Source organism: Spermophilus citellus, assembly GCF_964194105.1.
Source record: "Spermophilus citellus genome assembly, chromosome: 5".
Taxonomy (NCBI): Eukaryota; Metazoa; Chordata; class Mammalia; order Rodentia; family Sciuridae; genus Spermophilus; species Spermophilus citellus.
In genome coordinates, this window is record NC_138186.1 from 102161655 (window position 1) to 102189238 (window position 27584).

A 27584-nucleotide genomic window follows, 5' to 3' on the forward strand; every position below is an offset into this window, starting at 1 on the left:
AGGCCAAAAAAGAGAAATATATAAATACATACCACTGTGATTGATTTTGAGTATACACAGCTTTATAACTGTAGTTATCAGAAATACTGTATAGCCAAAGAGAATTTTCTTTTGAAAATTCTAGGTCCTTCAAAAACTATAATGGGTCATGACTGCAAATGTTGTCACCCAAGGAACAGAGATGTTAAGCAAGTTTATCTCGAATGAATGCAGGTATACAAAGAAGAATCTCTTCATTTACTGAGGAAGTTTCTACATTTTACATACATACACGATACTTACACATAAGATCAACCTTGTGATAATGCACTCTTCACAGAGTCAAATTTCCAAAAAAAGCATCAAGTGAATTAGAGCTCTCTAAAAGCTAGCAAAGTCATACTTCCAGTATTGGACATGATGTGATTATGAAATATGTAGCATAGTGAATTGTAAAAATACAATGCTAACAATTTAAAGTAGTGGGGGAAAAACTATAAAGAAAATTCAATGAATAAAATTGTATATTACAATGACGGTGAGTAATTGCTTAAAGGGAGTCCATAAGAGCTGGCCAACTTTTATACTCACTAGCTATGTTTTGAAATCTTGCATACCATGGAAGAGTGGCTTTTATCTTTTAGGGCATGGCTCACCTTGTCGTATATGTTCACACTCATTTTTAATCTGGAGGCTCCCCTGCCCCATCCTCAGAGATTCACTAATCTCTTCAGGAAACAACCTTACAGACACACTGAAGTGCCAAGGTTTCTAGTATTCACTCTGCTTAACATGATGTAACTATTCTCCAAACAACTGAAAATGCACCAGTCCCTTCTCAAGAATTTATCTTCTATGCTTGTTTTTAGTTTGGATTTTACTTTGTTTTGTTTTCCTATGAGAACTGTATTTTGAGGGATTTCAGCTTTCAGGATTTCAACATTTGAGATTTTAATCTTTTAAGATTGTGATTCTTCGGGGGATTTTAGACATCGAGATTTTATACTTTAGGAAGTTTGATCTTTCAGAAGTTATAGCTTTTGGCATTGTGTCTTTCAGGCTTTTGATTGGTACCATCATTTGTGACATTGTCACCTCTTTCAGTTCTACTGGATTGTCTCTTCCTGCAAAAGTTGTACTTGGACTTCTCTATTCCTTTTTTTCTTTTTTCACAAATATTATAGCCACTCAATACATTATACCTTCACTTACTACGTTTATTGTCTTTCTAAACTTGAATGTGATACTTAAATGAGTATAGGGGATTTTAAAATCCAGTTTTCCTGGTGCTCAGATCAATGCTTAAATAGATACCAGGCTTTTGGTAGTTGAATAAATTAATGGATAGTTTTCAATTACTTTGACCATGTGCTTTATAATTAGGGTTTTAAGGTTACTTCTAGAGAAATGTTCGACAAGAACACTTTTTCCTGTCTAGATTATGTGGAGGCAAGATTTTTGGCAGTGCCATTAGTAATAACAATTCAAATCTTGGCAGATTACTAGAATAGCTAATATATAATATTCAAAGGAGGGAAAATATATCAGAGGATATATATTCATTTTTAAAGAGAGCTATAAATATTAAAATATAGAAGATAATTACTAGGGAAATAGGCAGAATTAAGCAAGATAAGTTCTCATTATAAATGCTTAGTACATTTTTTTTTTAAATCATCACTAGCAGAAGCAAGATGGGCACTGTACCTCAGCCCTATTTTTTTCTGCTTAAAAACAATGTGTGAAAACAAAGGCCTACATCTAAGAACATAAAAAAAAAAACTATTCTCTAAAACCTACATTATTTAAAGTAAATCATATAAAAAGGCCTTGAGAATGGATTTTTCAGAAATACTTTGGGGATATATGCTAATCTTGGAAGAGTGTGCATTCTGATGGGGGACTTTCCCAACCCTGTTGTCATTAGCATGACTGGAGAAGATTTCCCATACTGTTAACTGGATTCTGTGCCTGGACTTTGACTTAACTCAAAAGTGCTCAGCTTAGCCAAACTTTAAGGTCAGTACAATGTGAATTTGAATCACACAGAGAGGGAGTCTTCAGTTTTATACAGTAGAGTTTGTTAATGACTTTATCAAAACTAATTGTATGATTGCATCTATGTTACAAAAAGGAAATTAAAGCATAGACATTTGTCAATTGCTAAAGATTACACAAATACACACCATATAGCTATGAATTAGAACACTATTTCCTAAGATTAAAGTATTTTGGGAAGTAAAAAAAGAGCATTTATGAATAGGTACTTTGTGGTGAATCAGAATCTTTTTGTGTCTTTGATCCTACTGTCCAAAGGAAGAATGGAAGAAGTAGATAAAAATTTTGACTTCATGATAAGCTTTCAGATATTATAGTGTGCATAAGATTGGAAAGTGAGCGGGCTGTGCATGCCTATAATCCCAGGGGCTCAAAAGGCTGAGGCAGGAGGATTGCAGGTTCAAAGCCAGCCTCAGCAACTTAGTGAGACTGTAAGCAGCCTCGGGAGACCTTGTCTTGAAACATAAATCAAAAAGTGCTGAGAATGTTGCTCAATGGTTAAGCACCCTTGGGTCCCCCCACCAGTCCCTTCCCAAAAAGATGGGAAAATGATAGTAACTTCTTTAGTGGTTGAAACTATAATATGATCATATAAGGAATTTAAGATTTGGGGCTGGTTTTAGGATGATCTGGGGCCAGGGAATGCACAATTGCAAGGCTTGAAACCAAATCATAAAATAGACACTTCCCTATTCCTAAAAACTGCTTAAGATGTTTTTCAGGATGTAGACACAGAGACATAAGATGAACCAGAGAAACTGAAGGAACCAAAAGCATCTGATGAGCAGAAATAGGAATGAGAACAGGATCTAGAATACAGATTAGGGATGCTAGTTAGAAAATCCAAAGACTCCATCAAAAGGCTATTAGAACTGTTAAATAAATTCAACAAAGTAGCAGGATACACAATCAATGTACAAAATTCAGTTTTCTTGTACATCGATGATGAGCTTACTGAGAAATCAGGAAAGCAATCACATTCAAAACAGCCTCAAAATCATTACAATACCTAGCAATAAACTTTACCAAGGAGGTAAAATTTCTCTATAACTAAAATTAGAAAACACCAAAGAAAGAAATGAAAGACACTAGAAGATGGAAAAATCTCCCATGTTCATGCATTGTGAGAATTAATATTCTTAAAATGGTCATACTACCAAAAGTGAGCTACAGATTTAATGCAATCCCCATCAAAATATCAATGGCTTTCTTCACAGGAGTAGGGGAAAAAAATCCTCAAATTCATATTGAAGCAAAAAATGCCAAAAAAATTTATGTGCAAATGAGAGGAATACTGGAGGCATCACAATACCTGATTTCAAAATATACTGCATATCCATTGTAACAAAAATAACACAGTACTGATATGAAATCAGACATATAGATTAATGAAATAGAATAAAGGACCCAGAAATAAATCCAAACATCTTCAGCAAATCAGTTTTCAAAAGAGTTGGCAAAAACCTTCATTGAAGAAAAGATAGACTCTTCAACAAATGTGAAACCTGGATATCCATACTGAAGACTGAAATTACACCCCTGTCTCTCACCTTGTTCAAAAATCAACTAAAATGAATCAAAGACCTTAATTTAAAACATTAAACTTTGAAAATACTAGAAAAAAAATTGGAAAACATTTCAAGATAATGGCAAAGATGATAATTTTTGGAGTAGAACTCCAATAACTCAGGAAGCAAAAGCAAGGATTGACAAATGGGATTACTTCAAATTAAGTTTCAGCATATTAAAGAAAACAATCAACAGAAAAGAGAGAGGATAAATAGAAAGGGAAAAAAATCTTTGGCAACTATCCATATGGTAGAGGGTTAATATGCAGAATATATAAGGGATTGAAAAGAAACAACAAAGGAACAAGTGATCCAATAAAAAATGGACAGAAGAGCTGAACATTTCTCAAAAAACCAAATGCAAATAGGCAGTAAGTATGTGAAAAAAATGCTCAATATCTTTATCCATCAGGGAAATCAAAACTATCCTGGTCAAAATCACTTTTGTGAAACAAACAAACAACAAATGCTGGTGAGAATGTTCACCAAAATAAACACTAAAACATTATAGTGGGAACATTAATTAGTATAGCCATAATGGAAAACAATACAAAAGTTCCTCAAAAAATAAAAAAATGGAGCTACCATATTATACATTTTTGCCACTTCTGGGCTTTTATCTGAAGGAAATGAAGTCAGCATTCAGAAGAGATATCTGCATACCCATGTTTATTGTGTCAGTATTCACAACAGCCAAGATATGGAATAAGCCAAATCAGCCTGGTGCTCATCAGCTGATAAATAAATAAAGAAAATATGGCATGTATGAATAGTGTATTATTACTCAGTCAAGAAGAATGAAGTCATGTCATTTTTGTAGGAAAATGGATAAAACTGGATCACATGTTGTGAAGTGAAATAAACCAGGAACAGAAAGACAATATCACATATTCTCTCTCCTATGTGAAAGCTAACAACAACAACAACAAAAAAAAAATAGTTGACATGAAACAGGGACTATTAGGGAAGTGGAAGAAGAACATAATTAAATGGCTAAGATTTTGGGGTTACTACATAATGTTGTTGGGTTATTATTTATTTGTAATAACAATTTAATGAAATATATTAAAAACAAAATAAAAGCAAGGGGTGCTGTCAGCAGCTGTAGGATGGAGCACCCAGATCCCTGTACATAAAGATGATTGAATAGAGATAAGAGTTCTATATTGCAGTAGATAGGGACAATATCAAGACCTCATGAATAAAAAAAAAACACGTTTTCAACTGTTTTTCCTCTTTCACCTATAGAAAAGACTACTTGAGAATGGAAACTTGCTCTACCATCCTCATTATATATATATATTTTTTTTTCAAACATTAAATACAACACATATATTTGCTCTGTGTGTGTCCTATATTTGTGTATGTGTATGTAATTGGTTTTAAGTTTTACTTTTAATAAAAACAGAATGTCTCTGAAAAGCAGGCAGACGTGTTGTTCTAGTAAGTGCCTAAACTACCTACTAAAAGGACTAGGATGAAACTATTATAGGAACATATTCAAGACCAGATTTAGAGACCTGTTTAAGAAGTGTACATGTCTTTCTGATACAAATTTAGCTTAACTCTTTAATGCTTAAATTATCCTCAAAAGAAATGGTCTTACTCATGTGCTCCTTTATCATAAGTTTAAACATGTGAAAGAAAATATTTTTAAAAAGAAGAAGACAAAAATAACACACTAAAATAAAAGTAGATACAAAGGTGAAAACATACTCCTAGGCCCTAACTCAACCATCCTTGACGTATAAGATGGATGGATGCTAATGACAAACTTCCATTGTGTCTGCCATGACAAGACTGAAGTTTCTTGCAAGAAAAAATATCTTAAAAGAAAGTATGTGAGGCTATGTTCCCAGAATAATTGCTTGTCAGAACTTGATGGAAAAATATCTTTTTAGCCTATTACAGAAGATTGTTTTGGTGGAAGTCATGCACTTTCATGCATACATACATATGTATACATACATACTTAAGTATACATACGCACTTAAATATATCCTCAGGTGACAAGAGAAATGCATTCTATATGTCTTTGAAAGGTTTAATGTATAACAGATTAAACTTCCAAAGAGCTACTGGTAAATCATTTCTCTCTACATATTGCAGATCCCACAGTTTATGAGTCATTTTTAATTTCCTTGTTTGAACTCAGTCGTGGATTGTAACTGCAAATGCTATAAAAAAATGTCATCGTCTTTAGAAAATAGATACTGAGATGTGCGTATACTATATGAACAATTGGGAGAGGGAGTACTTTTTTAATGTCATATCTCATGCAGGGTTTATGGTGTTTGGTTTAAATTACTGGTTAAAATGTGTGGCTTATTCTCAATGCACAGGAAATTTCCATATAATGCCTCTGATTTGTCACTTCTTCAGATATAATTTGTATTACCATGTAACTTAAAATATTGCTTCATTCAATTTTCTGGGCATTCACTCTATTTCCTATTTGCCATTATACAGTAGTTAATAATGATTTTTCTCTTCTATCTCACCATCTGCCATCATTCCACTTTCCTTAACAGTTTTTCAATAATTAATGATTCAGTATAGTATGTTTGAAGTTCTTAGACCACACTGTTAGAAAAATTGTCAAATACAAGGTCAGAATGACATACTCCTGTATTTTCTTTTAAGAATTTTATGGTTAGAACCTGGCATGGTGGCATGTGCCTTTAGACTTTGTTATGCAGGAGACTGAGGCAGAAGGATGGTTTGAGCCTCTGAATTCAAGACCAGCCTGGGCAACATAGAAAGACCTTATCTCAAAAAGAAAAAAAAAAAAAAGAAAAAGAAATAGATTTAAATCATTATTATATTTTGAATTACTTTGGGTATGGTATGAGTAGAAGTTCAGCTTTATTCTCTTTAATGTGAATATCCACTATTTGGCATCAACATCCTTCTTTAAAATCAATAAGCTGCAGCTATATGGGCTTATGTTTTGGCTCTTGATTCTATTTTGTTTGTCTAGATAGGTATTCTTATAGCAATACTGCACTGTTTTTTATCACTGTAGCTTTGAAGTAAGTTTTGAAAGTGGAAGTGAGGGCACTTCAACTTTGTTTTTGCTTCTAATTTTGTTTTGGCTATTAAGGGTTCTTGTAATTCCATAAGAATTAAGCCACGTTTTCCACTTCTGCAAAAAAAAAAAAAAAAAAAAAAAAAGACTATTAGAATTTCAATAGAGATTGATTGATTTGAACATGTACATTCTATTTGAGCAATATTGCTATCTTAATATTAATTCTCCAACCTAGGAACACAGGATGCCTTCCATTTATCTAGATCTTATCTAATTCCTTTTACTGATAATCTGTGGTTTTTACTGTACAAGTCTCTGACCTCCTTTATTAAATTTATTCTTTAGGATTTTATTTATTTTTTTGGATGCTGTTTTAAATCAAATTGAGTTTTTTTTTCTTCTAAATCTTTTGTGTATTGATTTGTACCATGTAACTTTGGTGTGTGTGTGTGTGTGTGTGTGTGTGTGTGTGTGTGTTTTATTTGTTCTAATAGTTGTCTTCTTTTTAAAATGTTATTTATTTTGTTCTTTTTGTTTTGTTTTTGACTGAATTGATTTGTGTGTGCTGTTTTCTGTGGTGTGTGTGTGTGTGTGTGCATTTTGGAATTTTCTACAATAAGAGATATTTCACTTCTTCATTCTCAGTGTGAATGATTTTTATTTCTCTTCATTGCCTATTTGTTCTGGAAACTTGAAGTACACTATTGAATATCAGTGGTAAAATGATCCCCTTTGTCTTGGTCCTGATTTTAGGGAGAAAGCCTGAGTCTTTCACCATTAAATTGATTATGTGAACTGTAGACTTTTTCATAAATACCCTTTGATATGTTGCGAAAATTCTCTTTTATTTCTAATTTTCTGAGTTTTTTTTCAATAAATGGTATTAATTTTTGCCAAATGTTTTCTTCTGCATAAATTGAGATGATGTACATTTGTTTTATTAGTGTGGTATATGACATTGATTGATTTCCTTATGTTGACCCACCCTTGCCTTATTGGGTTAAATCCCACTTGGTGATGATATGTAATCCTTTTAATATGCTCCCAAGTTATATTTGCTAGTATTTTGTTGAGGAGTTTTGCATCAATATTTACCAGAAGCTTTCATCTGTAGTTCCCTTTTCTTACTGTGTCTTTGTTTGGTTTTAGTATCATAGCAATGTTGGTCTCATAGAATGAGTTAGAAAATGCTCCCTTCTCTTTTAATTTTTGAACAAGTTTGAGAAAGAATTATGTTAATTCTTCTTTAAATATTTGGTAGGGTTCACCAGTGAAGACATCTAATCCTGGGCTTTTCCTTGTTGGAAGGTTTTTGGTTACTAATTTGATCTCTACTTGTTATACACGTGTTCAGATTTTTCTCTTTCTCTGGTACTTTGAGTGTTTCTAAGAATTTGTCTATTTTATTTAAGGTTCCTAATTTGTTTTTCTGCAGTTGTGAAAAATATTTAATATCTTTTTTTTCATTTTTGTAGGGTTAGTAGTGATATCATCACTTTGATTTCTGATTTTAATTGTAGATAGATTTTACAGTTTTGTTGAACTTTGAAAAGGTTTAAAATTTGGTTTCTTGATTTTCTGGGTTTTTCTATCTTTATTTATCTTTCTTTACCTTTTACTCTTTGCATCTTTCTGATAATTTTGAGTTTAGTTTATCTTTCTTTTCCTACTTTAGGTATATAATGATAGGTTGTTATATGAATTTTCCCCCTCTCATTTCCCTTGTGTATTTATTATTCCTTAATCCACTGGTTATTTAAGGACATAATGTGCATTGTTTAATTTTCACTTTATTTGTGAATTTTCTATTTTCCCTTTGTAATTGATTTCTAGCTGCATTCCGGTTGTTATTGAAGAAGAAATGTATCATATCTGTTTTTTAAGTATATTAAGACTTACTTGTGTGATAATATGTGGTCTATTCTTAAGAATGTCCTATGTGTACTTGAAAAGAATATGTATTTTTTGTCAATGGGTGGAGTGATATATATATATATATATATATATATATATATATATATATATGCAATTATTATTGTTAATTCTTCCCCTTTCAATTCTGCTAATGTCTGCTTTGCATATTTTGGTATGTCTATGTTTACAAATGGTATGACTTCTTGATGAATTCCTCCTTTTATCAAGATATCATGTCCTTTTGCATATTTGCAATAAATTCTTAATCTCTATTTTCTGTATTATTAGTATAATGACCCCAACTTTCTATAAATTACTATTTGCCCTAATTTTTTTTTAATTTTCTCACTCTTGCCAATTTGTGTCTTTTGATAGTATGCTTTCCTATACTGTTTTAGTCAATTTGTTAATATTTTGCTTAATTATTTTAAATCTACACTTGCAAATGAAGTTGACTTATGTGCACATTCTGGCATGACATATTTATAAATTATATTGGAGTTTGTTGAGTAGTTTAAATCACATTGTTTGGCGTTACACATTACTTCTGTGGTTATCTAGAATTCAAATTCTCTAGAAATGGACTCAAAATATCAAAGGCATTGACAAATTTCTAGAGTCATATGATTTGCATAAACTGAATCAGGATGATATACATAATTTGAACAGTTCATTTTTTAAGTGATGAAATAGAAGATGCCATCAGAAGGCCACAAACCAAGAAAAGTCCAGGACCACATAGATACACAGCCGAGTTCTACAAGACCTTTAAAGAAGAACTAGTACCAATACTCTTCAATTTATTTCAGGAAATAAAAAAAAAAAAAGAGGGAGCACTTCCAAACTCATTCTAAGAGGCCAATATCACCCTAATTCCAAAACCAGGCAAAGACACTTCAAAAAAAGAAAACTTCAGACCAATATCTCTAATGAGTATAGATCCAAAAATTCTCAATGAAATTCTGGCAACACAAATACAAAACATATCAAAAAGATTGTGCACCATGATCAAGTGGGATTCATTCCAGGGATGCAAGATTGGTTCAACATACGGAAATCAATAAATGTAATTCATCACATCAATAAGCTTAAAGATAAGAACCATATGATCATCTCAATAGATGCATAAAAAGCATTTGACAAAATACAACACCCCTCATGTACAAAATCCTAGAAAAACTAGGGATAACAGGAACATATCTCAACATCGTAAAAGCTATCTATGCTAAGCCCCAGGCCAACATTCTTCTAAATGGAGAAAAACTGAAAGCATTTCCTCTAAAAACTGAAACAAGACAGTGATGCCTTCTTTCACCACTTCTGTTTAACATAGTTCTTGAAACACTGGCCAGAGCAATTAGACAGATGAAAGAAAATAAAAGGATATGAATAGGTAAAGAAGAACTCAAATTAGCACTGTTTGCTAACAATATGATTCCATACATGGATTTTCCATATTCTTTTGTTTTTGCTAAGTTGCCCTGTTTGATGCTTTGGGCACATTTTCTTCCTAAATACCACTAGTTTCTGCTATCTCAGAATTGACCAATAAATCCAAATTTCTGTGGGCCAATAACATTTGTCAGTAAATTCCATGTCATTTTTCCAAAACAAAACTTACAAAAGTTTTGCTTTTACCCTTTCCCAATTTTCTCCTTTTCTGATTACCATAATTTCTGTTTTCCCTTCTGTTAAGAAATTCTCTACCGTCACTTGATAAATGACTAAAGGTTTTCATATGATAGCTCTAGAATTCCTCTCAATTACTTTAACAAGCCTATAATTTTAAAGTATTTTTTCTCTCTTTACTTTCCTTATTTCATGCCCCTCAATTCTGTAACTGAACATTACAGAGAACTCTATTTGGATCTTTTACTCCAGATTCTACCTGGTTACAAGCAAAGATGAATTTCATAACATAGGCCAAAAAGCTGTATTGTTGACCAAAGAGCTTCACATCAGGGTTCTATTCTCTGTTTCATTTTCCAGCTCTGTGACTGTGGCCAAATCATTTAACTGTTCTGTAACTCAGTTTTCTTTCCTGTGTCTAAACCCATTGATTTTTGGGGGGAGGAGGGGAGGGGTACTGTGGATTGAATCCAGGCATGTTCAGCCACTAAGCCACATCCCCAGCCATTTTGATATTTTTATTTTGAGATTTGGTCTTGCTCAGTTGTTTAGGGCCTTGCTATGTTGCTAGGCTGGCCTCAAACTTGCAATCCTCCTGCCTCAGCCTCCTAAGTCACTGGAATTATGTGCACCACCACAACTGGCCCCCCATGTGATTTTTAAGACATTAATAAGCTTAGAACTTCATGTCTCATAGAACAATAAAAGACATTGATAATATTATTCTTGTTAATTTACCCTGTCTCTGGAGAGAGAAAGAGAGAGATCTTGTTGCTGTGTTCTGCCTTAGAGATCATGATAAACAACGACTGAGCCTGTTTCTTATTTTGTATCTCAATTTAGAGAAAAATCTTAGAGTCCTCTCTGCTGGGACATAGGCAATCTTTGAATACACATCTCCTGACTTATTACAGTTAAGCATTAATTACAACAGAGTGCTATGAAAATGTTTCACTATCAATTATTTTAGTCCATGTTGTAGAGCCAATGTAGAGATTACAGGATCAGAAACATTTTATATGTATATACATCATTGAATGAATTCCTTCTCCGATTGAATTTCTTAAACCTATCACTTGCTAAGTTATGCTTTACAGTGATATTATTTTCATAATACAGCCTCTTAGACATAAAGGTAACAATAATTCTTGATAAAGAATTGATGAAAGAAAGAAAGAATGAGGTGGGGGAAAACAAATAAATAAAATTTTTATCTTTTATCTGCATCCAGGGCTGTTCTGTCTCTCATACTACATTTGCATTTCAGTCACAACCATGACTCACTGCATATGGCTGTGCTTCATAAAGCTTGACTTTCTCCTGCTGACCTCTCTGATTGTCACTACTACTTGTCTGATCAATATTTGAATATTTATTAAATGCCTTTCCTTCTTTAACACTCTGATCTGCCTAGCAGAATTTTCTTATAACACAATGTGTTCCACACCAGGAAATGCCCGCAGACTTGAATTTTAATGTTCTTGTTCTGACACTAATGGTTCAATAGGCCTCTCAGATACTCAGATATCTGAAGAAGCTAAACCTGCCATTTGTGGTGAGCTGAAGTGCCATAGTTGTGAAGGCTGATAAAGAGAAACATGAATTGGGTCTGTAGCTTGATGCTATATAGGCAGTGAGTTTTGTGAGCCTCTAAAGAGACAGGCTTCATTCCCGTAGCTATTCTGTACATTTAGGTCAGCAACTACTATTTCATCCGCCATAGGAATAAAATATATATTGCATGAGCCTCTAACAAATAACTGAGGAGCTGTTTTATGAAGCAAACCACAGACATTCTAGTGAGGGAAGCTATGAGCAGGAATGCAACAGTGTGATAGAGTATACCCTGGGCTTCCAGGAAACCTCAAGAGTTTTTTTTTTTTTTTTTTTTTTTGCAAAAATTTTCAAAGACTACAAGTATGTTTCTTCAATTTTAGTTAGCACTGTTTCAGGAGGAATATATTTATTACTTTTTTAATCTCCAAGAACTCAGAACTATTTTGCAATGAAAGCAATTATAGGCTACTTTCTCTAGTCTTAAAGAAAATTTTAACAATTTTCTCATAATTTATCATGGAGAAAACGCACTAAGTAACTTCCTGATCATATCATATCTAAGTAGTTTTCCCTCTGCTTATTTGCCTCTTTTACAGAAAAGAAGAAAAACAAAACAAAACAAAACAAAAAAAAAAAAACCTGCAACCTTTCCTGCATTACTAGATTAGACTTGAACTAGAATGAATAAGGATATTTCCAGCTATATGTGAGTATAGAAAGGAGGCAGTGTCATCCCTCAGGGTCTTTGAAGAATTTATAATTTACCCTTTCTCACTGGGAAAGAATAATTTTCTTGCTCCTCTCATTTCCATCCTGAGCAAGAAGTTAGTATAAAAAATTATTTTGCTTCCAATTCTTATCCTTTTACTATTTTCTCTTGTAGCTTAAAAAGATTTATACCATTCTTTCGAAAGTCACAGCTTAAAATACAGTTAAAATGTATAGATATTAAGCACAGTAACGTCTGCATATTAGAATATTCAGAATCACATACTTCTAATTATTTTTAGACAAAATTTCTTTTCTAACTTAGTAATTCAGATTTACATTGTTCCTCTTTCACTGTTTCACCCTCCCACCCCAAATCAGTGATGACTAAATAATCATATTTTAATGCCTGAATATTCCACAAGGTGCACATTTATATCTGAACAACTGTTTAACACAGAAGTTCAAAGAAAGCTAGATTTAAAAATATTTATAAAATGAATCTTAACATTCTACAGTGTTAATTGTGGGTATGTGTATGACTAATAATAACTTCCCTTCACTGTCAAATTTGGTGGTACTCGTGATAATACATATGTATTTCTGTCTTTCTCCTTTGCTTTAGGTGAAACTTTCAAATAGGATCCTATATAGATCAAGCCATTTTTTTGCAAAAACAAGACTAATCTAGTAGTGCCTTGTTAAGCTGCATCAAGGAACTCTTCTAAATATAAGTGATTCACTTTGTCAAAATCAAAATTTTATTACTTTTAACGTTAGGTACAATTAACATACAACAACAAAAGTGGAATCAATGTAAACTTACAAATAGTAAAAGAGATGAGCTTTCGATGAACTATTTATTTAATGCAGCCCAGAAAGGCAAATTCCAACCCATTATCAGACATGAAGAGAAATAAATGAAGGAAAACTGAATGATTAAATGCTTTCATCTGGAAATGTGATTTCAATATTCAGAAACCCTACAATTCTCCTAATTCATCATGGTCTTTGTTTATTACTAATAAATTAATGTGCTGATGGAAAGAATTCATTACCCTTTCTACACACTTCACTAGTTGCAGGTCATTTATTAATCTGTGTTATCTGGTGAGACTAAAACAGCTGTAATTACATTGTTAAACATTGATTAATAAGCAACTCTCATAACTAATAAAAGAAACATGTAAAATGTGTATTCTTTCAAGTATTTAGCTTAAAGTTTTACTCTCCTCCTGGGAATAAAGAATTTCAGAATGCCATTAATATTCTTTCTGCGCAAACTTGATTTGCTTTTGCAGCTGCTTCCAGTCACACCTATGAAACCTGATTACCAAAAAGAATTCAATTAAACTGAAGAAACTCATCTTGTTCATGAAACAATATTAATTCCCCAAAATTAACATCCCAAAATGAAGCATATTTTTATGATTTTCAGTTATTTTCCTTTAATTTAGTGTTAAAAGGGTACTCATTCAAAGCTGTGTTTTCATTTCCTCTATTTTGATTATACAATTGAATACACATCCATTTGCGGTATGGAATTTAAATATTTTATAGATTGGCAGTACTTCAACAGCCAGAAGCATATTAAAAAAACTCTGTAGTTACTGTTTATTAGGTTTCCAATATAATCAGTTTGATTTAAGTGTTACCAGAACATTATTAAATGTCAGATATTTTGATTATCATTAACAGTAAACAAGCAGACTACCTTTGACACATGAGCAAATTATGCAATATCCTTTCCATCAATACTGCAGAAAATAAAATGGTAATGTTAAGAAATAGTTTTCTAGTACTGTAGATGTTTCAAGCATAACCCAATCAAATTCATGACTTCTTAATAAAGTGCCTCTTGTGCTGTCAAAAATTCTTCTTGAAATTTGAGGTGCCATATAGCTTCTTGTACATTTGTCACTGAACTGACTGCTGCCACTAATTCCCTCACATTCATATTTTAGTGTCAAGATCTGTAAAGAGGTAGCTGTCTATTTTAGGCAGGGTGGTAGTGTGGCAGGAGCTGAGGGTGAGAGTCGCAGGCTCAGCTTTGTCACTAAATAGCCAGGATTTGGGGAAGTTATCTGAATCCTTAATGTGAGAATGAAAGGAAATAATATTTTCCAAAAGTGGTGAGCATAGAGCTGTTGACTCATAGTAGGCAAGTGTGAAATGTCATTTTCCCACCTTCCTTTGCATAAAAATTGGTAAGCAGAGTAGTCAGGCATCTAATTGCTCAGATTTTTGAGCCAAGATCGTCTTCCTCTTCTCCAAGTATCTCAACTAACAGCTGGTCCCTGATACCTGAAATTTGTTTGGGTTTTATATCAAGCTTCTTTCTACCAGTTTCTCATATCCAAATGAATTTACTAGAATACTTCCAAACAAATGGATTGAGATTATTTTTTTAAAAGGTTACTGATCAAAAAAAAAAAAAATCAAGGGAGAATTGGGGTTGTATCTCAGTGATACCGCACTTGCCTAGCACATGAGAGACACTGGGTTTGATCCTCAGCACCACATGAAGATAAATAAATAAAATAAAGGCACTGTGTCCATCTACAACTAAAAAAATATAAACCAAGGGAAAGGAAGCACACAGAGCCATCACAAAGGGAAGCCTAGGTGAGTCACTCAGAAGGGAAGAAGGTTGCTGGATCAGGAGGACAGGGCTAACTGGAACACATTCAATTTACAAAGGCCAAGGAAAGACTACACCTACTCTTTGGGAAAATCTGGTGTCATCCAGCTTGTGTCTGAATGCTGCAAGCAGAATCCTTATGTATTAGGTGCTTTTGAATACAAATAAGAGAAGCTAACCTGAGAATTTTGTGGGAAGTTTTTTGAGCTTATATAATTGCAAAGTAGCTGGAAGGCTAGTTTAGTGGAATGGATTTAACTAAGCACTTCCCAGTAATAAAAGTGAAGGAAGTATTACAAGTGTTTTTAGCAGGGATTACCTGGCCAGACTGCTACTGCTACAAAGAAAATGAGCATGATGCCCTCTGTCTAGAATAAATCCTGCAAATTTAGTGTCTTGGGAGTCGATGCATCTCATTCAATCCCTGCAGATATACAGACTTGCCTACTGTGCAGAGGGCAGGCAGAGGAAAGCCTGGTGCTCTTACTTTTATAGTCATCTCTCCACAGAGACAATATGCAGTGGTGAATCCTCTCAGAATAGGAAGGGGGTGGATGCTGCGAGAACAAACAAACTAAAATAAACTAGTACAGTGCAGTGCTTATTTTTTGTGGAAATCTCCCAAACAGTAACCAAGAAAATGAGACATGACTGCTGTTGGGATAGAGAATCCATCTCATTTTTGCTTAAAGAATAACGCTGTAATGTGGAGCCTGGGTATCAGGATGATGGAAGATACATTTTTTTTTTTTCTTCCTGGGCTGTACAGATACTTCTCTGTCCTTTCTTTACCTTGCTTGGTGTTTAGGGAGGCTGATTTCTATTGTTATATCAACTATTTTCCTTTATCTTTTGGTTGAATTCAGAAAATAGGAGATAATGGCCAGGAGTTGGAGATGAAAAGGACAATGAGTTGAGATATTTGTTTCCTCATACCCTTTGCGGCTGGCCTCATGTTGGCTTTAGCTATTGCTCTCCTCAAGGCCACAGCTCCTTTCCTGTTCATTGTCCTACAATACATGGCTACGTGGGTTCTCTGAATCCTCCTCCTCTTTCCTTACTCAGGCCTCAGACTGGGACTTCTGTCTATCCTGAGCCCTCAGACACTTCTTTACCAGCCTTTATTCCTTCCCTTTACCTTTGTTGAAGCCTTTATAAAATAGTCCCTTCTGAGAACCCTCTTCATCACAGACTCCCTTTGAGTCTCTATCTTAGTTTTCCTATGATAACCTGATACAAGTGGGTTATGAGACAGGTTGTTGGCTGTGAACAGTCTGCCTGCTGTTCCACAGATGCTTGAGTTAGTAATTGGGTGAAAAGATGATCTGATATATCTTGAGCATAATCCATGGTGCTTTACTAACATTTCTTTCCTTCTAAAATATGGAAGAATCTATATCAAGCTCAAGTAAAAAAAAATCATACCAGCCTTAACTTGAAGCAATTATTTCAATTCCTAGTATTGGAGTAATGTTCCAAAATAAAGTCTGCATCATCTTTCCCTTCATGAAACTATTTTCTCATTGTGATATGTGATTTCTGAATATAATTTATGTAGACTCAAGTTTAAGGGAGAATTCATAATTTAGGATATTAGTTTCTAATGTTTTTACAAATCTATAATTACAAAACATTTTAAAAATAATTTTAGAGTACTCTGTCATGTGAACTAAACTTTTCAAAAAGTACAAATAATCACTGACTGGAGGAATTTAATTATTATTTGTATCTTTTCCTATGTCCTGTACCCTTTTCCTGATGAAACCATTGACCTCCTGAAAAATCCACTGAACTCCAAAATTTCAAACTCATTTGAACTGCATTTGTACTTCATGGGATTTCTCATTTTTTATTAGATCTCAGCTCCCTTGGCTTTCATGAGAGCACAATCTCAGTTCTTTTTTACTTCCTTGACCATCTTTACAATCCTTTCCTGGCATGCCTTTCTGCCTCAAATTCTTAAATGCTTCTGAGGGAAAACATCATTCTTATTTTCCCTATTCTCCTGCCTATTCTTTCTCTGTCTCTTCTTTCTCTTCTCATCTCCCCCCCCATTTTTGCTCCCTCTTTTCTTCTCTTAGAAGTGACTTTATTAACCACAAAGATGTTCAAATTTCAACATCAACAGTTGTCCAGGTAATACACATGAGTGAGACAGATGGAGTTAAGTGTCTGTGCCTCCTTTAATGGTCAGTGGAGTGAAGGAAATTAAAAGTGGCAGCCTTCACTTACTAAGTGGGATATTTGTTATGTTGTGGTGACTTGATCCATGGTAATTATTATCCATGAAACTATTATATGTTAAGAAGAATTGAAATTGGTCTCCAAATATTTAAATGTTCATGCCGAAAAAGTATTTTAACATCTGGCAAGTCAAACAAAACACTTGTAGAGGCCCAGTATGCCTTAAGGGTGGATAATTTTTTAATCCTTAATCCAAACTTTATTTCTGGAACTCTAAACCTGATTTTATGTTATTCCTCTGCAAGTTCTATTTGTATGTATGTATACAAGCTCTACTTGTATGTATACTCAATACGTCTCCAAACTATAGTCACTGTCTTTATTCCCAAATTTTGTTCTTGGCCTTCAACAGTTCCATCACCCTTGGGACCAACTGCCCAAAAGAGAATACTTGAAACTATCTTTGTCCTCTTACTCTTCACTTCCCAGTGTTTCCAGACTCCTGGATCCTAACTTTCTGGAACCAGCCCACTTTTCTCTGTTACCAATGTGCCTGTTATTTCTCTACTTTTTAAATACCATCTTGGGTGGCCCCCCTGACATCAAAGTATTTCCTTCTGGGAAATTTTATGTTGTATGTATTTATGTATACATTTAAATTTCTGTTGACTCTTCCCTACCTTATGGGACTTATCAAGTCTTCTTTTCAGACTTCCTGAGAAGGGCATGCTTAGATTATGCATGGGAATTTTAGAAACCCCAACAAACCATGGTTGAGTTTCCTGTAGTATCCATTTTACTCATTTGCAACTGAATCAAAACATCCCTTTCATGTTATTACAAACAAAAGAGTAGAATTTAAGTTTTTCATTAATATTCACAATAAAGTATAAGACTTTAATTTCTTTCTTTCTTTTTTTTTTTTTCCTGCAGATGTTGCTGACAGACCTATGGGGGTAAAATGCACTCCAGTTTTTGTATTATTATTTTGGCAAAAAGTTTCAATAGCATTATCTTAAGATCAAAATTCAAGCTATTTTCCTGACACACAAAGCCTTTGTAATTTGGTTCTGATTCATCCTCTCTCTCATCTGTATCTCATGCTCTTACTCATACTGTGCCCATATGAATTTTCTTTGATTTCCCAAATATATCCACCCCTCTTGCGTCTTGTTTTTGCTCAACTTCTCTTCCCTTTCTAGAGCAATTCTTTCTTCAAGTCTAAGGTCAAAAGTTAGCTTTTTGTGAAGACTTACCAGTTTTGAGGTCTTTTACCACTTTTCACTTACATTGTATTCTAATTACTTGCTAAAATTGTCTCCTTCATTACACTGTGAATTTCTGGAAAGCAGAGACCTCCTTTTAAATCCCTGGTGTCTAGCAGAGTGCATGTTAATGATTGAAAGAATGAATGATGAAACTAGCTGTTGAATATATTAATTTAAAAATATGTGTGTGTGAGTGTGTGTGTGTAAGAGAGAGAGTATGTGTGAGTGAACAAAATCCCAGAAAGCAACTCCTATAACTGTGATTTAGTGATGAGATTTTGGTTTGGCCAGATTATGTACCATATCGATCATGGTAATTGAAATTAGGAATAATTCAACCAGGTACTTGTTGGTTGTAATTAGGAATGCTATTTGATAAATTTTATAATTTACTACCTTGCATATTAGTTCAGGAGAAAAAAATTCAACTATGAATTTTTTGTTCAGATCCTCCACTCTCCTTCCTGTTCTCTGTCTGAGGAAATGAGCAATTTGTACTGCAACAGATCTCCTGTATTGGGCCTAGGAAGAACACTTGGTAGACCTGAGGCAGGGAAGAAAATAAAGTCAGGGTAGTCACTCTTTTGGCTCTCTCTCTGCAATGGTCCAGTAGCCACTGTCTGCCCGCTTCCCAGTTCCTATTTAAGCCAGAATCAGTGCACTGTGCTTTGTGATTCCCTTACATCCCCATCTCTGTAAATAGTCCCATATTAGATTAGCTTGTGGAATTATCCTGATTTGAGTGCAGCATCTGTTTCTTGTTGGGAACCTGACTCATATAATTCTCTTCTATTTCCATGAGTTCTTATTCTATAGACAAAAATCCAAAGTGAATAAAAATGGCTTTTTCTTTTTTTAACTACTGTACAGTGATAAGTTTAGTTCACCCGTAGGCAAGTGTGTGTGCAAGGCTAACTTTAAAGTGAAAAATGGTGTTTTTGCAAAATGTATTTATTCCAGAGCCATAGTTCAAAATTATGTAGATTGAAGAACATTTATATTTTAGGATAATTTTCTATTAAGTGGCATTATTTATTCAAGAACATAAATCAGTTAAAATGCATTAAAGTATTTCTCAGGGTAAAACTAAGTATACAAAAAGGTTTCATAAAAGTTTTGGACTTAAAAAATAAAACCCAACTTGAAATATTTTGTGGATTACAATTGATATCAGTAGTAAGGAAGTTATAAATAATTTTGAAAGTTTTCAAATGTTTTATATATACTCTAAAAGGCAAAAATTAATGATGCAACCAATAGTGTGCTAGTGACATAATTGTAAAATATTAACTAATTAATCTTTAAAACTGTGCAACAGAATTAAAGAAAAAAAACTCACTATGTGTTCTTAGAATATTATGTTTAAGATTCTGATAAAATTGTTCTAGGTTTTATTCCAAAGTATTAAAGTAAAAATATGTACTGGAACTGCATAAACAAGGTACTTACCATTTATGCTTTAGGCAGTGAGACTGCCTAAAGATGATTTTTTTTAAGAACCTATTGGTAATTTTCTAAATAATTCTTCTCCAAATGATGCCCAATAGACTTTCTTCTTCTATAATGTTCTTTATAGTGGAAAACTTTGCAGTGATGCAGGGCCTTTAACTCCTAAGATTCAATCCTTTGTGTGTGTGTGTGTGTGTGTGTGTGTGTGTGTGTGTGTGCGCGCGCGCTCGCGTGTGTGTGTGTGGTGCTGGGATTGAATCCAGGACCTTGTGCATGCAAGGCAAGCACTCTAGCAACTGAGCTATATCCCCAATCCTTTATATTTAAAAGTAACTTTAAATACACTTTAATACAGAAAAAAATTATAAAGTGAATATATACCTAAACTTCTCTATTTTAAGTAAATATTTTCCTACATTCATTTAGCATCATTCCTTTTCTTTTTTAAAATGACAAATCTTTTCCAAAAATTGTCTATTTTAATCTTCCCGAATGGCTGACCACATTCCACTATCTCAATTTCAGTGACTCTGGCTTGTTGGTTTTTCTCCTAAGTATGGCCTGTGGTTGAAGTTACTTGAACTTTTTAGTCAGTTGTGGGCTTAACCCCTCCCCTTTTAAGGTACTTTCATATACTAGGGAAGTTTCAGCAGCACTGTACTGGTATATTTGAGGGAATATTTCAAATTTCCTAGGAGTAACCCAACTCATGATTAAGCCAACTCATGATCTGATAGTGATGAACTTTGTACTGAAGTTCATCTATAAGAAGAAATACTGGTGACTATAAATCATTTGGTACCATCTGGGTGAAAAAATAAAGTAGCCAGAAACCTCTAGATAAGCAAAATACATTCATAACTAGAGAATCCCTGACACCTGGCTCCACATTCTACCAGTCTTCTAGACCTGGTGCTAACCTTTGCTACTAAAACCTGTCCATTTTGCTCTTTTTCACGGCCTACCTCAGTTCACTTTCTCTACTGTTCCAACTCCACTAATGGAACTGATCCACAACCAATACACTTCTGTAATCCCCCACTTCTCAGACCATCCTGATTTAGAAAAGAACTTCTGAAAAATTCAAGACACTGATCTGAACATATTTACTTTTTGTTACTTTTGTAGCCAGAGGGTGTGTGATGTTGACTTCAGTCACACTTATTCTTACCCTCAGGGGATCCAGTTCCCAGAACAGGGCTAATTAATAAGTCACTTCCTTTTAGCATTTCTCCTTTTCTACCCCTTTCTACAAGTACAAAAGTGTTGCTTCAAAACACTCAACTACTAATTGGTCCCTTATTTTCCACCCACAGACTTGTTCTGCACACTGACCATCCCCCTCCCCCCAATTTCCTGGGCTGTCAACCAGATTATAGCTGTGCTCTGCCTTCCTGCTGGGATCTAACACCTGCTCTTGAAAACCCCCTTTTGACTTTTGTTTGAATCAAAATTGAGTTTCTCACATTCTTTTTACATTGTTCATGGTTCATACTACCTCCTACACCCCTTCCCCTTTCAATTGCTCTTTTGCTCTTTGTACTTAGTCTTGCAGTAAATTTTATTATTGCATTTTAAATATATTCTCCACACCTGTTCCTCCCTGGTGGGTTTAGATTAAGGTCCAAGTGGCTTCATCCATTCCACTCTTTTGTTTTTCTTGACTGGAACTCCACCTCTTACACTGCACTCCAAAGTGTGAACTGTCCCCTATGTTTCTTTGTCCCCTCAGTCAACTCCTCTGTTATTCTAAGCATTCTGACCTTCCTACTTCTGTTGCCAGACTGCTTGCTTACCTTTGCTTAAGGAATCAAAAAAATAAAAAATAAAAAAAAAAAACTTAAGATTGCAAATGTACTCAACCTTGCATTTATTTTTTCCCCTGAGTTAGACTTTGATAGCAATTTCTCTATCCATTGGAGACTCTTTCACACATTCAACATTTTTCAGGTTCTAAGAACAGTTTTGCCCCCATTTGCTTCTCTTGTACTTCCCTAATGCTCCCTACCACTTCCTGAATGAATAGATCTACTTCTTTTACTAAGAGAATCATGGACTTCTGAGGGGAGCACCCTAAATCTCCAGCATTGGTTCTTAAGATTGAATCAAATTCACTCATCCGTGTGTGTGTGTGTGTGTGTGTGTGTGTGTGTGTTAACAGAAAGAAGTGCTTGCCACCATCCCACTTTTATTCTGTACTTTTCATAATTATAGTCATTGATGTCATTTTCTATATCATCTTGACCAACAGAAAAGCTTTAGTATTTCCTTTCTTTCCTTTTGTGCCCCTTGAAAACCTGTGAAGTCTCTTTTCTTACCTTCCCTTATTGAGAGGGACTGGTTTTCACTCATTCTTCTTTTACTTTCATACATCTGAGGCAATTACACTTTTTCTTTGTATATATGTACACACACACATATACACACACACACACACAGTGTATATATAACTTTAAAATAATGCAATAAACATACATATGCTTCTCAAGATTAAGAAAGACATAATCACATCTAATCAAATGGATTTCTGTCACTTGTCTCCCTTATTCTGTCCTGAAGTTAACTGCTATTTTATATTTCATGATAACCAATTCCTTGTTTTCTTTAAGATTTTGCTGTAGGTATGTCCCTAATTAATGTATTATTAATATTAATGAAATAATTGTTACAACATTTTTTTTCTTTTTCTTTTCCACTTTATAGATGCTCCTGTGGTCTGATTTCAGACTCCATGTCCTATTGTCACAGCATTCATTGTATTTGCTTTCTGTCAACTCTCATATTTTTGAATATTTGGTTTATTAATCACCAGAACTTAATTAGTGCCCAGGATATAGTACTTATTCCATAAATGATAATTAAATGAATTAGTAAAAGAAGACATTGGAAACAGACACTTCTCAGAGGTTCAAAGTTCTTGTATATTGAGTCATTTCAATAGATGAACACACTTTGAGCAGAGAGATTTTTCAATCACAAGAATTGAAAGAAAAAGCATGTTCTAGTTAAAATTCTCTTAAATAATCCCATTCCTATCACTAATTGATTGCCACTTTGGGCCATTTACTTAACCTCATGTTCCTCTTGTTTCCTAATCTATAAAATGAGGTTGGACTAAATGATCTCTGAGGCCCTTTTCCAACTGTGAAATTCTATAATTGGGGCTGGGGATGTGGCTCAAGCGGTAGCACGCTCGCCTGGCATGCGTGCGGCCCGGGTTCGATCCTCAGCACCACATACCAACAAAGATGTTGTGTCCGCCGAGAACTGAAAAATAAATATTAAAAATTCTCTCTCTCTCTCTCTCTCTCTCTCTCCCCTCTCTCACTCTCTCTTTAAAAAAAAAAAAAAGAAATTCTATAATTGTTATCAATGATTGTATAAATAAAAAATTCAATTAATAAGAATATCTTAATCCCTACACATTATCATTAAGTTGAGATTTTACTTTTGCAAAGATAAATTATTTTATACACACAGTGGGATAAGAAAGTGCGCACATGCTTTCCTTTCTAGCCACAACTCAACTTCATCAACAAAATCATTTTTACATAATGTGAATAATGTTTTTTCTCAGTCAAATATGGGGACTTTTCTTCTTTGGAAGAGATGACATTAAGAAGTCCCTATTTGATCCATGAATTCATCCTCTAGCTCAGGATAGATGTATCACTTGTGTTACCCCAGTCTAATAAGATGTTAGGTTCTCCCCCCAAATCTAACAAGGTCCTCTGGACTCTACCTGGTAGGTGATCCACATGAGGAGGATTCCTTAGGTCTTGGATTATGACTTGGCATCAAGTGTATCTGGACTGTTACAGACTCATGTTTCCAGCTTACCTTTGTTTTTGTTTATCCTTAGTCTTTGTTCTACCTCTTTTTTATATGCTCTTATGTTCTTACTATGCTCAATTTCACGGAAAGATTTCTGTGTAATGTCTTCTGCCTCACTGTCTCATGATGTAGAACTTCCTTTTTAGAACCTATTCCTTTATGGAAACTCTTCACCAAAAGTGTAATTGCTGCAAGATAGGAACATGGGCACATATATGGTCCCAGAATAAAGAAAACCATCTAAAAACAACACACATATGTTCGTGAATTTTAACAGCAATATTTTTGTAGAAATTATATCTACTAAACTTTACATATATAAAATGTACATATTAAAAACTTTTGATATAAGAATACACTTGTAAATCTGTCAACAGGATCATGGTGACATACATATCTTTCACTCCTTCAACTAATCACATGAACCTTTGTAATTCCTGTTTTCCACAACCACACAGTCCAACTCTGCTTTCTAATTGTACAGATTATTTAAGAATTGTATACAAGTTGAATTATAAAATATGCATGCTTTTTACCTGGCTTTTTCTCTCAGCATAATTATTCTGAGAGATATCCGAATTAGCAAGTAGTTCATTCTTGTATGTTGTTGAGCAATATATCTACTATATGGAATTCCCACAATTTGTTTACCTATTTATTTGTTGGAGGACACTGGAGTCATTTTCAGGATTTGTCAATGCTAAGTAGTTTCTATAAACATGCATGTTCAAGTTTTGTACATATGCAATTTTACTCCTTTTGAGTAAATACTAGCAATAGTGTGACTAGAATATGGTAATTATGGTAAGCTGCTAAACTGTTTTCCAAAGTAGTTTTAAGAGGTTTTTGTTGCTGTTGTTTTGCTTAGTTGTTATTGCAGTACTGGGGATTTAATCCATGGACACTAACTCTACCACTGAGCCCCACATTCCCAGCCCCTTTCTCTTTTATTTTGCAACAGGGTCTTAAATTGTTGAGGCTGGCCTGTAACTTGCAATCCTTCTGCTTCAGCCTCCTTGAGTCACTGGGATTACAGACATGCACCGCAGCACCAAGCAAATCAGACTATTCTATCAGAATCATTGATACAAGGGTTCTAGTTACTCTACATCTACCTAACAGAGGGTATGGTCAATCTTTTCTATTTTAGCCATTCTAATAGATGTGTAATAGTACCTCACTATGTGCAATTATTCAGAATAAATAAGGAACATTAAAACTTCAGGAATAAAAGAGAATTAAAGTTTCAGGACTAAAAAAAAAATAACTCGGTGAAAATGGGGAAATATTTTAAAAGGACATTTCACCAATGAACATATACTAATAGAAAACAGGCATATATATAAAAAAATTATGCACTAGAAAAATGCAAATTATTGTAGAGATTTTGATTCTTATAGAGAATGAGTAACACTACCATTTATATAATCTTCCACCATTCTGCAACATAGTTATGCATACTTAACAAAATATATGCAACTTAGCCCTATTTTTGCTATAATACAGTGAAGAAGAATTTAGTCCCTAAATATTTATGTTTCAGATTATGTCTTTGTTATGGATCACCATGAATGAAAAATGTCTACCACTGTTTTGTTTACCAAAAAATGTCTACCAAATTGCCGCCCATAAATGTTGTACTCTGTTTATAACGTCCATCAATGATTAAGATTTCCTTTCTTCAAAAATTCATAAATGACTAACTTTCAAAAAATATTTCCAAATCTATTTGTTGAAAAACTGGTTTTAATTTTAGGGAATTAAAATGTCTTTTAATTACTACTCTTGGTAGTCAGATTTTCTGTACATTTACTACATGAAATTCTTTCTTCTTTAACTATCTCTCATATCATTTACTCATATATCCCTTGTTCCCACCCTTCTTCTTTTAATGAACTCTATGTTCATTACAAATATTTTTATATCTTTTAATAATTGTTATGATATTCCTGACATTTAGTTTAATTTTTAGTTTATCATACTAAATACTATTGCAAGTATGATAAATTTTTATGTCATAGTTTCTTTCAGTGACTAAACTTAGATTTATTTTCACAATTTTATTTTTATGAGTTTATACTTATATTTAAATTTTTAATTTACTGTAATTTTATATTTTGAAATAGGACTTAAACTTCATTCATATTTTTCTATTATCTGGCCATTTGTTCAAGATCATTGGTTTATTAATCTATTTCCTTCTCATTATTTTCCATATTTTTTTAATCACATATTCTTTTTTATAATTTCTATTGTTGGATTTATTCATCCTGTCACATTTATTTAGTTAATTGACATTCTACACTGAATTATAATACTTTTCAGAATAATTTAATTTCTCAAACATACTTGTCATTACTCTAAAATTACAAAAATAATCATTTAGTTTGTTTTGCTGTTCATGAACTTTATTTTTGTTAAAATTAATATCTCATTAAAATTGTATTACATGTTTAAGTAATTTGAAAAGAACCTTAGATTTTATGTTTTGTACACTTATCTAAAAATATTGTATGACTTTCAATTTATTCAAACTAAGCTTTATGACTTTCAGAAAATTTATAGTTTATTTCTTATGGATCCCATATATTTCTTATTCATTTTATCAAACACTAGAATATATGTATGCATTTATACTATGTGTGCATATACATATATATGTGTATATCTGGACACATATTTAATTATGCTTGCTATTTTTGAGACTTGTATATAGAAATCTGGGTGATTTGATTTGTTTAATTTGTTTCTAATCACCTTTTATGAGTTTTTCTTGTTAATTTTAGTATTTTATTGATTCTTCTGAATTCCTTATCTATAAAAACATTCCATCCAAAAAATTATAATTTATTTTATTAACCCATAAAATTTTATACTTTATATCTATTTTGGATTATTAATTATATTGCTTAAAACTTGAAAGTCAAAAAAATTGTTTTCTCCCTGATTTTGTTAGTATTTTATATTTACTATGAGAATAACTCTGTTTTAATCTCCCTTTTTACATTTACCTTTAAATCCATTAGTAAGATTTACTCAAAGTTAACTCAAATATCAGAATTCTTCCTCAATTTATCTGGTGGTTATTCTTTAAATATAAGAAGTGATAATAAAACTATAACATTTGAAATTATTATTTCCCCTAAATTTCCATTATTGTCTGAGAGTAACTTCTTATTTCTAATAAAATATGTCAGATAAATCTAATGAATATATTGTTTTGGTGGCCCACAGCCCACCATCCCAAACATGGTGGCTCCACTGAGCCGTATGTTCTCTGGGTCTCTGTCTGAGGCCTCTTACAGGCCTCCCTGGCCAGGCTTCGCTTCTTAGGCAGAGCCTAGCACACTAAGAACTTCTAGCAGCACCTTGGTGGATGAATTGTAATCATCATTTGATGCTTGCTTTTATTTTCTCGTAAGTCAGGATTATGTCAATGGCACTGATCAGGAAGACATGCGAACTGGTGTTGGTCAATGTATTCAGAAGTTTCTGGATATTGCAAGACAGAATGCTTTTTTTTCTACAAAAATGATTGTTCAGAAGCCACAGTAAGTTATCAAAGGGGACATCTCAGAACTAAGGAATGAATTGCAGTGGAAAGATGCTCTGGTGCAGAAGCACTTGACAAAGCTGAGGCATTGGCAGCAGGTGCTGAAGTTCATCAATGTGCAGCACAAAAAGCCAGCTGAAGGCCCTCAGGGCTCTTGGCCTACCTGGAGCAGGCATCTGCCAATATCCCTGTGCCTCTGAAACAGACCTGA

General features: G+C 33.6%; 1 pseudogene across 1 annotated transcript; it reads left to right on the top strand.

Annotated features, from left to right (window-relative positions):
* Positions 1–511: 511 nt before the first annotated feature.
* Positions 512–27584, top strand: LOC308649451 (mediator of RNA polymerase II transcription subunit 28-like; annotated as a pseudogene). The gene is made up of 3 exons: positions 512–517; positions 944–1049; positions 27126–27584. The product of its transcript is annotated as a mediator of RNA polymerase II transcription subunit 28-like (transcript).